The sequence below is a fragment of the Varroa jacobsoni genome, unplaced genomic scaffold, assembly GCF_002532875.2.
Source record: "Varroa jacobsoni isolate VJ856 unplaced genomic scaffold, vjacob_1.0 contig01504, whole genome shotgun sequence".
NCBI lineage: Eukaryota > Metazoa > Arthropoda > Arachnida > Mesostigmata > Varroidae > Varroa > Varroa jacobsoni.
The window spans coordinates 2,008-14,521 of record NW_019214648.1 but is presented as its reverse complement, the minus strand read 5'-3'; the positions used below and the strand labels follow the sequence as shown (position 1 = coordinate 14,521).

At 40.8% G+C, this 12,514-nt stretch overlaps 1 long non-coding RNA gene across 1 annotated transcript; it reads right to left on the bottom strand.

Moving 5' to 3' along the window:
- Positions 1 to 6,222: 6,222 nt before the first annotated feature.
- On the bottom strand, positions 6,223 to 10,046 carry LOC147751901 (uncharacterized). Its single transcript, XR_015315596.1, has 3 exons — positions 9,587 to 10,046; positions 7,358 to 7,432; positions 6,223 to 6,585 (listed from the first exon to the last, which is right to left on the bottom strand). It is a non-coding gene; the product is annotated as an uncharacterized LOC147751901 (long non-coding RNA).
- Positions 10,047 to 12,514: the final 2,468 nt, after the last annotated feature.

Here is a 12,514-nt window from a genome sequence, read left to right as displayed (position 1 = left end):
TGATATATTATGTACTGTACATGGTCGATGGATTGAACCTTCCTGAAATCGGTATCGCTTAAATCAAAAAAGGAGTTCCGTAACCGCAACTGTTTGTTACTAACTGATGTTCAAATAGCGATTTTTACTTTAGTAATTAGAATGAGTTTATATTTTTTGTCGCTTGTGGCGCCCGTCCTAGTAACGTCATCGAATTCAACCTCTATACTATAGTACGATCTAAGCTAAGTTGGACTCTTTGTTTAGTTCGGATCGAGGGAAACGAATCCGGCTTGTTTTAGAAACAAGCTCACGCTACGTACTACGTAGCTGTGTCTCTGAAGAATTCATGCTCTCACCAGGAGGACACGCAGCCAGTATCCTGTATTGACTGTCTGTTCTCTCTCGCTCGCGTTGTCGCCTACAGGAGCAGATCCGCCAGGGCGGTCCCGGCATTATCTGCGCAGGCGCAAATTCGGCCAATCGTATGAGACGACACGCCAAATAGGGCCCGTGGAGAAATCTCGGCGTGTTTGTCAATCACACACGCTCATACTCACAGCCAACATCACGCTGTTTTTAGCAGTCACTCAGACAGCTAACAGGTCGTTTCTTGAAACATCTTCCCAGATTTAGGCAAGGGTGTTCAATCGCTCACATCGAGGACGAGAGTGGCAAATTTCCCATATTCGGCGACCCACATTCTCTTTAGGGAGCTTTCATTGGAAGGAGGCGGAGCCACACACGCAATTCATAAAGCCTGCCGTTGTGGCGTTTGCGAGAAACACTTGACAAGCGACAGCCTTAACGGTGGCCTTGCTAAGATAACAACAGCAGCCTATTTCTCAAAGATTGTACTTGTAAGGTCGGGGCCTGATAAAGGAAAGGGGTTATCGAGAGATTTCCTTTTTTTCCTTGGCCACCTTCTCTCGGTTTACTACGGCACATGTTGCGTTTTTGGAAACATGCTCGATGAGTTTTCCCATTTTATCTGTTCCGTCTTGTGCGTAGATAACAATAACAACCTTCTCTATGTTCCTTTCTGTACTCTAAACAACCTTTCTCTGTCAAAAACCTGTCTGTCTGTCTGTCTGTGTGTCAAAATTAGAAAGCCGATTTCATATACAATATACGAGCGAAGTGGTCGCTCGACTTCAACGAATCTTCAGCAGCAAAGGAGCTCTTCTTCGCACTAGTGTGTATCGCAGACGAAGCTCAAGATAGATATCTTCGATATGTAATTCGACCAAATGGTGGAAACGGAAACAGATTAGGGGAAAATACGGTTTCGATGGCCGCAAATGTGGGGATTTCTGTATTCAGTCGGAAGTCTCGTGGTTAAGCTTTTTGTTGCTGTTCGGCGTGTTACATTGCAAGTGCTACAGAAATGGAAGGAAGACTACGGTAAGGTGGCGGAAGCGCATATCCCTGTTTACGATTGGAGAGCTGAATGCAGGCGATGCAATACTGATATTAAGCCTAGTCGTTGCTAATCGTCGGATATATTCGCTTGAAAGGGCAGCGAGTCGGACGTGAAAATCTTAAAAAAAAAAACGTTGGTCTACTAAGACCGAAAATCGTTGCGTACTATTGCAGAGAATGCGTCCAGAAAAATGTAACGTGCTGTAAAGAAATTAGTACCACTGTTTTAGAATGTAATTATATGTGAGGAAAAAGCTTGTATTGAATGTAGATATCACTCTGAACAATGGATTGCTGTGCGAAAATTGGGGGCTCATCCGCAAACCACAAGTGAAACCCTGATCAGTAAAGGCATCTTATTGTATAATTCAATATATGAACTAGATAAACAATGACATAAGCCCCAAAAATAAGTACGCCTAAAAAGAGTACCTACGGAAAGATACCCTAGTATGCACGCCAGCTTCTAGAATATTGGGGGCTTTCAAATGGAAAAAGGGACGCCTGGACATACTACGAAACATATATGTTCCCTTTTACTCAACCTTTTCCTTGAACACTTGATTGACAGTCGTGCATTTAAAGCCTGCTTCTTAATTTAAATATCGAAATTGATCTCATTTGTTTCACTTGAGTCAAGCACACAAACCTGTGGGAAGGGTTTGTATTGCAAAGGTGTATGGCAAACAGGCTATGAACAGCGGGAAAGAAAGCTAAATTATCCAGACAGGTATAGCAGTGGGGAAAAACAACAAAGGATGGTTTCATCACAAATGTCGATCAGTCGAAGAAAGAGTATCCCGTTGTTGCGAGACGAAGGAAACTTTATGGGTCTAACGACCCCATCGCAAAAACAGCAAAACGTGGAATCTGCTTGTTGAAGATCAGGCGGATTGAATGGCCATATCTGTGTGGCTGGACACGCTCGACAATTTGAAACTTTATGAGATGGAGTCTCTGTTATCTAGGTTACCGACTGACGTCGTCCATAGGTTATTCTTTCCTGTCTACTAATGATTGCCAGCAGGTACAGTTAGCCGAATCTTAAGGCTCTGGTAGTATTTGCATCTATTTCCCAAAACATCAATCTTAAGAGAGAAGAAATATAAGTCACTTGTTTACAACACAGCACACAGGTTGTTGTATCGTCGGTTGGTCAGAACTTTTAACCTCAGCCTTCGTAGAGAGTTGGGCGGTTCACTCATCATCTTGCTGCAAGCAGGCGAAAATGAATAGGAAATGAAAAAATTCAATCAAATTTGTTTCATATACTCTCTATACCAACAGATTACATATAAACTTATAGAGGGAAAGCAGACAGATGATTCTCCAGTAAGTTTGAGTTAGGCTGATGAGTAGACGTCCGAATTACAAGAAAATATTTGAGCTATTATTGATAGTCGCGCATTCATTAGCTACATTCAATTCTATTCATTTTAAGCTGGCCATAATCATATTTGTATCTATCGGTCCCACATTGATGTATGCTGTTAATTTTCATCCTCGAAGAGACCAATTTATAATTAGAATTAATTCATCATCTTTTCAAGTATCTCGCTACTCTTAGATCTGCTCTTTCAGGATTGGGTTGCCTTACCCTCTGTAAAGTTTTCGAAGGTATCATTGACGCTTTTGGGAGACCAAGAACGGTATTGTCATTGGAAATTGTAGGATGGACATAACTTTGGATCGTCAAACAGCTTTAGATCTGTCATGGCGCTAAGGTCCAAGTATCGAGGTTGCTTGACTTGATCTGATCGAAGGAAGTCAGAGCCCCAGCGTAGATCAACTGTTCACTCTCGTAACATCCGAACTCGCGTTGATCCCAGGCATCGTTTGTGTTTCGGCTTCTGTATGCACCATAAATTCGATGCCGGTTCTCCCGATTGGCGGTGTAGCCTTAAAAACCACAAAACATTTTATCTCCCGATAGCCGTTCCGACTACCAGTCCCGGGGCCTGCGATTTATGCGTCCGTTTTATTTTGTGATCCCCATTTGACCGCTGCAAGTTGGCGAAACGATTTAAGTATTTAATCTTCAACGGAATAATGCGTAAAGTCTCACACATTATATACGCGTACAGATACGTAATGCGACGACAATAATGAACATTTTTTTAAAACCGCGATTACTTTTCGATGAAAAGCCAAACAGTAGAATTGAGACTATAACGTCAGCAGACCTAGCAGTTATTAAACGGTTTTCTATTATAATAAATAATACTCATGCCATGTCATAAATTGGGCAGCTGAGAATAGTTCCTCAAGCTCTAACTAGGTTAGTCACGTATCCAAAGTCAGCCTCCCTATAGGACCCGTTCACAGACACGAGCCATTTTGTATTGAAAAAGAGCCATTATTACTGATGCGGACAATATTGCGATTTGTCTAATACGATTATTGCATACATATTAAATACTATTTATCGTTGTCCTATGCTTGACTTTCAACAATAGCAAGCCTTTATTTACGCATGTATCGCATGTAAAGTTTGCAGGTCAGTTTCGAAATATAGCCATTTCTGCCGGATAGTAGACAAATACTCATAAATAATAACAAAAGCAGAAAATATCCGAGGTCATTTCGGGATACGACAACTGAAGAAATCGAGAGACTGAGAACGAATAAGAAAACACAGACGTACACAATATGTCCGTTAAAAGCAATCGCAATATTTATTGCCAGCTCTTACATGAGGAATACAAGCGGACAGCGGGACAAATAAAACCATTGCTGCCGCTGTGTCCAGTCGAATGAGTTCTCGTCCTGGTCCGGAAGGCACTCGCCACAAGGTGAAAGGGCTGCACTACGCTGGTGGTCTTTCAAACCTTGAGATTTCGTCGCTGAAAAGATTGCAAAAAGGTCTTAGTCATGAAACAGCAGGGTGGAGTCTCGTAGGCAGAACTGTCTGATTTATATTGTGCTGATAAAATTTCATACTCAGATGATTCTCGTTTTCCTCGCCTACATTATTTGAATAGATCAACAGTCTGAATATTAGCAACATGAGCTTGAACATGTTTTTGCCAGCCTGTTCGAGTATCTTCCTATTGGGAGTGATAATTGTTGCAAACTATCTTTCGTTTCTTCCCCATTTCTTCCTAAGAAGAATACATTTCCATATACCGACGTTCGACATTTAAAAATTCATCCACCTTCGTCATAAATCTATATACGCCTTGAGTAAATCTGGCCTTATATATAAACATTCCAAACAAATCAGTTTTTTGTCGGTTTTACGTTATTTTCTGAATACGCTTGATGCTGTCGACGACATATAGCGGAAAAATTTGAAACGAAAAATTAAGTTAAAAAGAAAATAAACGTTAAGAACTTTTACGCAAAATGGTGCCCAAATTAATCTCTTGTCAATATTAAGTTACACGTATTTTTTAAATTTTTGTGATATCTTCGACATCTGACACGCGTCTCTGAAAAGCATCTCGACATATGTAGCACTCCAAGAATTAACACAAAAGACCGAATTTAGGCCAGTCAAGGCTGTTCGTGCAAAAGGGTCTAAGTTCATTTTAATATCTACGTGCTGCTACCTTAAAAACTGCAAGCGGATGTTTTTCAAGCTTGGCCTAAAATGCAGTTCACATTAATATATATATATATGTATATATAAAAAGGGTCTATTTCTTTAATCGAAATGGTGGGTTCGATTTTTTTCGGACACATCTTGTGCTACCCTTCGTGATAACCGCGTATTAAAAACATGTACGCAAAGATACCCGTTTTTTCAATAATTTCGCATCAACATGTCTTCATGTGTGTTGTTTTATGATATGTCGTATTGAAACACTTCGTAGAAATTGAAACACAGCTTTTGTTGCCATTTCCTTCAAACAGTAATCAATGCGCTTGAATGTCACCATAGTCGATCTTCCTGAAGGAAGTGGCCATGCTATTCCCAATTCTCATCGCTTAAACTAAGTAGAACATCTGTCAAGATACCGACAACGTATCCTGAACGTGTCGAGGCTGTGAATGTGTGTGTGTCGGCTCCTTTGAAATTTCTGTGCAATGGTTTAATGGTCTCGGCGATAAGACGGGCTTTTTCTATGGTATCATCTCAATGAACGCTAACCGAAAGCGCCCTCGTCTAAGGGCATTTTACGCTCCTGTGGTTCTGAACAGTTCCCTCGGTCGAAACTTAGAACACGAGGTTGTTGATGCAGAGTGAGACGTCGAATGAAAACAGCGCACAAGTTATAAAGCATCTTAATATCAAACGAATGTGATAACGTTGTTTAAACTAGAAAAGCAGAGGAAATTCGAAATATCTAGTTAACAAAGGACATTCGATAGGATACGAACCTTTTACCTAAATCGTTCAACCTTAATAGTGCTGCTAACAATAACTATCTAGATTTGAACCTAAATGTGTTATTTTTTGTAAGATCATGGAGAGACATGGATAAGACATCACAGAGGCCAACCCATTCCGTGGGTTTGTCACAATATTCGTGGGTCAGCAAGAGCAGAAAGAAAATGGCAAGTTACAGTTCCCGTCGGCTAACTTATCTGGCGTAGGAAATGACACACTGCTCTTGTGCATCGCGAACCACAGAACGGTTTGCAGCTGGTTTTATCAATGTGCCCTTGCCCAATGAGGCTAGAAGTGCCTCGTAACTTAAGTCTATCTGGACCTTGTTAGAGGAACCATGATATGTGCGAATTCGTCTTCATCGTATCCCTCCGGCTGACGCTGATAGCATCTGTCGAGTTTTATAACTCATCAATTACGACGACGTTTGTTTATCATATTAATTTGTTTTATTTATAAACCTTTCATTAATTACCATGTCTCTTTCTTTACAGTCCCATTTTTACAGCCGTTTTTAGTAAAATCATACTGTTATCAATAATTTTATAAATCTTGACCAGACAATCTGTGGGGTGTGTCATCCACTGCGCTCAAACCTACAACATGGGATCGTGGCAGTAAAAACGCGCTCGCCCCTGGGAATCCAAAGTAGTTTAGCTGTTGACATTTCCCATCATGAACACCACCGAAATTAGGTAGATCATTCGTGCTTACAGGATAGCTATCATCAACTGCTTCAGGAGAGCTCCGTCGGGCCGCATATAACCGCGCGCTTGTTGAGGCTCAACTTAGCGGAATCAACTGGTTCAAGTGGCTCCCCAATGGCCGAGGGCAGTAGGAGAGTCCTTGAACTGAAACGGACCGGGTTAATTTCAATCGACTCAATTTATAGCTGAAAGCTAGGGCGTACGAACCACTCAAGTCATTTCTGGATACTCACTTCGTACACAGCTTCGCAATAATTGAAATTATTAGCTGCAAACAAACGCAAACGGCGTTCACCCGTTCAATGGACGCAAATCTATTGATGGGGGCACGCTCATGCACTTCATTCCTTAGGGATGATCTTCGATTGATCATCGCTTCTGGTAGCAGCCCTAAATTCTCGCGTTAGCTTATTTTCCTTTTCTCTTCAAGTTGGTATACGGTGGCTGTTTATAAACAATAAAAACTCTCAGCTCAATAAAATCATGCTCGTGCTATCACCTTAGAGTTGACATCAGTGCTGACACATTAAATAAGGCAGCCTCAATATGTATTACATCGACACTGAAATAATGTTGGCGTGTAAGACGCTATATATGCTTTGTACCACACTTTGGCTGTAACCATCATATGTATGTATAAAGAAAACCAAACGCTGAAAGCCATTTACTGGAAGCATTTACGTGATATAATTGGGCTAGAGATTTTCCAGGAAAGTTGTTTTAAAGGACAAATTTAATTAGCTTGCAAACACTTTATCTAGGTTTTCTTGAGAACTTTTGACTGTGTTCTCGATGTATTTTGAGAGAACTGATATCCTAAAAATGCAGAAATGTTCATGATTTTTAGGATGGATATAAAGTATGCACGTTCACCAATAATGTACCTTTCGGGAAAAGAGAACAACTTCAATCATACCACTTTTGCTGACCAGGTAGAACACCGTGTCGTTCTTTTGATCTCGCCCCTCTGCCAAGCCCGAACTAGTGTGAACTGAAATATATCATACTTCGTGAGTTCGTAAACGTTGTTATCTGCGCTAACCGGTGTTCAAAGGTATACACATAGACGTTAACGTGTCGATTTCAGGAAAAATATAGATATTTTTGTTTTTTCTTATCGTCTTGTGACTGTGGCTGCCCCGCCGAGTCTCCGTCCCTGTTAGCTAATCTTTTGTGTAAATTCGTCGTAACACGGCTACACTTGGATCTCTGTTGAAATCTCTGATACGGCCGAAGCATGGCGCAGGGCTTGAATGATCCTACAGAAAAAATCGGTGCGATCATTGAACAGATTTGCAACTAGCATTTTGTGCGTATTTCACTTCGGCAGTTCATGCTGGGGGAATTTTAGGTTTAAATCAGACTTGAATCGACCAAAAGCATAAATCTATCACTGACATTAAGTTTTTCAAAGTAATATTTACTCAAGACTAGGTCATTTCACACCTCCTTTTTGTAAACCATTTGCTGGCACGCATGCTAGTAAATGATTCATTTAAATCCATAAGTATGCTGGAGAGCAACTCGAGTCAGAGACGATGGCGATAACCTTATCATAGGTAAGTCTAACCACTTATTGATGTTTTATTTAGACAGCTCAACGTAGGTCTCCTAGAGGTTACCAATGAATTTACTCTTTGGTTGACAATGGTATTTCATTCCTATAGTTGGCATACACTGTATCGAAGACACGATCGACAAAAGCACTCACACACATTAGCATTACAAATGTCCCAGGAAACCGTCCTGCATTAGAATGTTTCGAAGTGCTTGTACAATGCTCCTCAACTGACTTCTTGAATCTGTCTCAGCAGAGCAATTCCCATGACCAACAAGGAAACACTGTGATAATTCACTCTGAACAAGCCTGTGCGATTCGGCATACACGATACGGCGACTCCACAGGATTCGTTTTCACACAACGCCGATAAGAAGTTTATGAGGTTAGTGACTACAATTGAGAAGGAACAGTTATGGCGGTCAAAAATACTTCATCTCGTTACCAGTTCACAAATTTCAGGCAAGAATAACCCATGTCCGATTTTAAATAACAGTGCATATAATAGCTGAATTATCGACGTCATCGATGGGACTTGCTTCAACATCTTGAAATGTCCCGTTAGATACTTTAGTGTATTCATGAAGCCTTACGTGAATCCGGATAAATTTCACAGTGTTATGCAAGCGCCTACAAACAGGTTTCGAACTGAAATCTGAGAGACGATTTACACCTACTTGAGTGTGCCAAGACTTGAGAAATTAATTTATTCGTTACAGCACATTCCGTTAAAAAGATCTAGTAGCACTTTTCGGCAAATGAACACATATATTTATACAAATTAGTTGCTCGTTTCTTAATAAAAAAAAAACATGTAGACAATGTTTTAAAGCATGTCCTATACTTGTCTATGAATGTTTTCTGCAAAACTATACAGCACAAAAATACGCGATAGCTTTGTAGCCTTAATGACGGGACAGGTCACTGAGCCTTACTTGGTAGCTAAAGGATATCGATGAGCAACTTTATATTATAATATATATCACTGACCTTAGCTGATAAGTATGTTCATATCTAACCTGCCCTTAATTGTTGGGTCCGTACTTAATTCAGAGGGATATCGGTCGACTGACGCAGTCCGGATGATACCATCTCAATCAATTCAGGATGAATTTCGAACATATCATTCACAAACTCAAACTGAATAAAAGACTGTTTTTGTCTGGTCTTTAATGCCTTCCGCCGATCTCATAACCGGCGCGCAGTTCCGCATTGAGAAAACGACGAAAACGACTACCCACTACAACGAAATCCACTGACACGTAGATCCGACCGTTTGGCTCCACTTTTTGGTTGTAGCTTTAAGGGCGATCTAAAGTAAGCTAAATTAACCTATCCAGATAGCCAACCAGGAAAAACAGCAGCCCAACTTTCAGCATCATCATCATCATTGCGACCAGAGCTGCCATAATGATTGCTACTGGTGAAATGAAATAGACAAACAACCGTTAAAGGCACAATCATATCACCTTTAATCTCCTTCTGTCCAAAGCCTTTTGGCTGCAGAACTATCCATTAAAACTGTAAACCAAGCTAAACCCATAAAGAAGTGGTATCCCAATTTGCTCAAATAAACAGTCTACTTACCTGTCTGCCTGCCTAGGAGCTGAGTTCGTGCTGACGCGGAGCTAATTCGACCTCACGAGAGAGTTCACGAAGTCTATGAGCTTCTCCGAAAGCCCTTCCGGCACTCGAACATCCGTTGAAGCGACCGCCCTCTACAGTGCAGAGCGCTTCGTTATATAACCTCGGCATCGCATCTGTGTTAATGTACATACGCACATTCATTCCTTCTTTGAGAAATAGACGTCCGTAAGCAACTTGGCTTACATCCAGTTATAGCTCATATTCGTTAGCCAACAAGCTTTAAATGGGCGCAGAGTGTATTTGAAGCTGGTAAAGTTGTTTTTGTACTCTAATTTGCATCAAACGAAGATGGCTGGCGGCACGGCTGCCTGCTGCTCAAATGAATATTCAGTTAAGCTTGATCTAGTTTCTGACCCGGCATCCTATGTTATATTGATACCGTGCTGCCTTCCGGAAATGTGACGTTAGCTGTAATAAAGTATTATTTACTTAGATTTTAGTTATTTCGGCGATACAGGAAGGTATCTGTGTACAGTTAGTGATAGGTTCCTTTACCTATCGATCAAAACAACTTCTGAAGTATAATGGCACAAAATAGGAGCCTTTGTTTCATGACCTTACTTGAGATAAAATATGTCTGAAGATAGGATTTTACAAATTTTTATCATGTAGTAATCTTCAAGTAATTTTCACGCTTGTATGGGACTGAAGTAGCAGATCTAGCGGAATATGTCATTGCAAAATGCTTGTATTTCAATGGGCACAACCAAATGATACAGTCATCGCACAAATATAAATAATAAAATGATTATCACAGTTCGCCAGAAGATATAAACTTAGATTTCTTATTCGATTTACACTCTACAGATAGATTTGTCTGGGTATATTAAGCGTTGCACTCCATTCTTTCTTTTTGTATCTTACGAACTCAACGTATAGCTTCAGAATGACCTCAGATCTTAGATAGAGCGCAGACAGTGAATCGTCGTATAATACATATCTCACATGCAACTGGACACCGAAATGCAGAAGGTCGTCTGCTTACGCAGTGTTCCTTGCATGTCTGTCTCCTTTAGTTTCCTGAGATGAAAGCGTGCGCGCTTCTGTTCATTATCTTCGCTTGTAACTGCCTGACCATTCCTAGAACGATCTCAGTTCTCTCCCTGACTGGCAAAAATCATTCGAGCCACATTACGCATGTTTCACAACGAACAACGATGAGCAAATGTGCGGCGCTGAAGTTCAGCGCACATGCGTCGATTATGAATTTATCTTTCAAGTTGCGGCGAAACTCGTATAAAGATAATTCAATTGTCCTCACCCGCTTCAATGGTCCACTGTTCAGAACACATTACGCAACACAATGACAACAAAAAACGAGTGGGAGCATCGTTTTTCCTGGCCTCGAGGCGGTACAGGCCCTGCTTTCACCGAACAAACATTGATGGCGGCCAGTAGCGATTCAAAACGGCGGCTGAAATTGACAAGCAGTGATTTGATTTCGTTTTCAAGGTTTATTCAGATCTGTTGATTCCTGTTACTGTTATCTTTTGATGAAAGCAAATGCCAAAGATGTTTATAGTCGACGGCTGTTACTGCCCAAATATATCAGCGACAATACCGCTGCTCCTAGCAGTAGTGTATGGATGAATTACTGCAGACGATACTTGTCGACATGACAATGAGGTTCGTTCATTTGACGTTAACCGATTATCGGCTTATGGTTGACGTGTTAATTCTGTCCCCGAGTTGTTGTTAACGTGACCTGGCCCGGCCGGATCAATTCACATGCATTGATGGGTGCCAGCCGAAGCCCGACCTAAACTTGGGCGGAAATTTCAGTGCGGTATTAATCGTTGATTCGAAACAGCTACAGCACCAGTTTAGGGTCTGTCCAATCGTACGACTAAGCTCGAGACAACAGCTTAGATAGAAAACGTCATGTTTCTGACGTTGTCATAGAGTTAATTGCGAACTGACTAACAATTGGAAAGACAAAAATGCTTTTTTAGGTCTGAATTACTATTATGACATTGCTAATAACATAACAGGTAGATACCGTCATCTGTTGAGTTACTCACTTTCTAGTAAGCTCGAATACCGTTTTTATGCGCATATGTTACCACAACCGCAATTTCTAGCTGCATTTACTTGAACTTATAAAACCCTAACTTCCAACTGTCTCCCACCTGTCTAGTGTCTATTTGTCTTCTGTATTGTTGATAAGTGTACTCAGTACTATCTTATAGCTGTTTTCAAAGGGTCTATCTACACTTGGCGGGTACCTTCTCCCCTTCGTCCTTTTATCGGTGTCTCTTCAAGAGAAGGACAGAACTGCCTGAGTGACAATCCATCCTGCCTGCCTCCCTCCTCAGACAGAATCGTAATGACAATGGTTTCAATGTATTATAACTCCTGTTACCGCGTTTCGTATTCGTTGCACATTCCGCTTCGAAAAGGCACATCTTCGTCACTGCCCGTGACGAAGACCCGTACATTATCATACTCAAATCACTCTCCGTAGTTGTCATGCAACCTTGGTTCTTCTGTTACAGTCATCACAAGTAGGAAGTCTCGCAAGAGAATGCCCCAACTGCCACTGACCTTGACACTGCATAAGATCGCGACATTCGTATATTGACGTTTTATGGATACATATATATATATATCTCTCAGTATACACATATATGGATATAATAAGATCTTCTTTTTTTGCATACGAAGTATCTCGGACCCTATAACAATACCAATACCATACTAAAACGTCAATAGGTTTTTTCATCGAAATATAAGTCTTCATTCGTACAAAGCGTTTAATACCTCTTGACATTACCTTGTCCATTAACAAAATAATAATGAAGCTGATTAGAAATTCACGCAGATCGAGCGACATTCGTTCACATGATACTCTCAGGTCGTGTCCAGTCA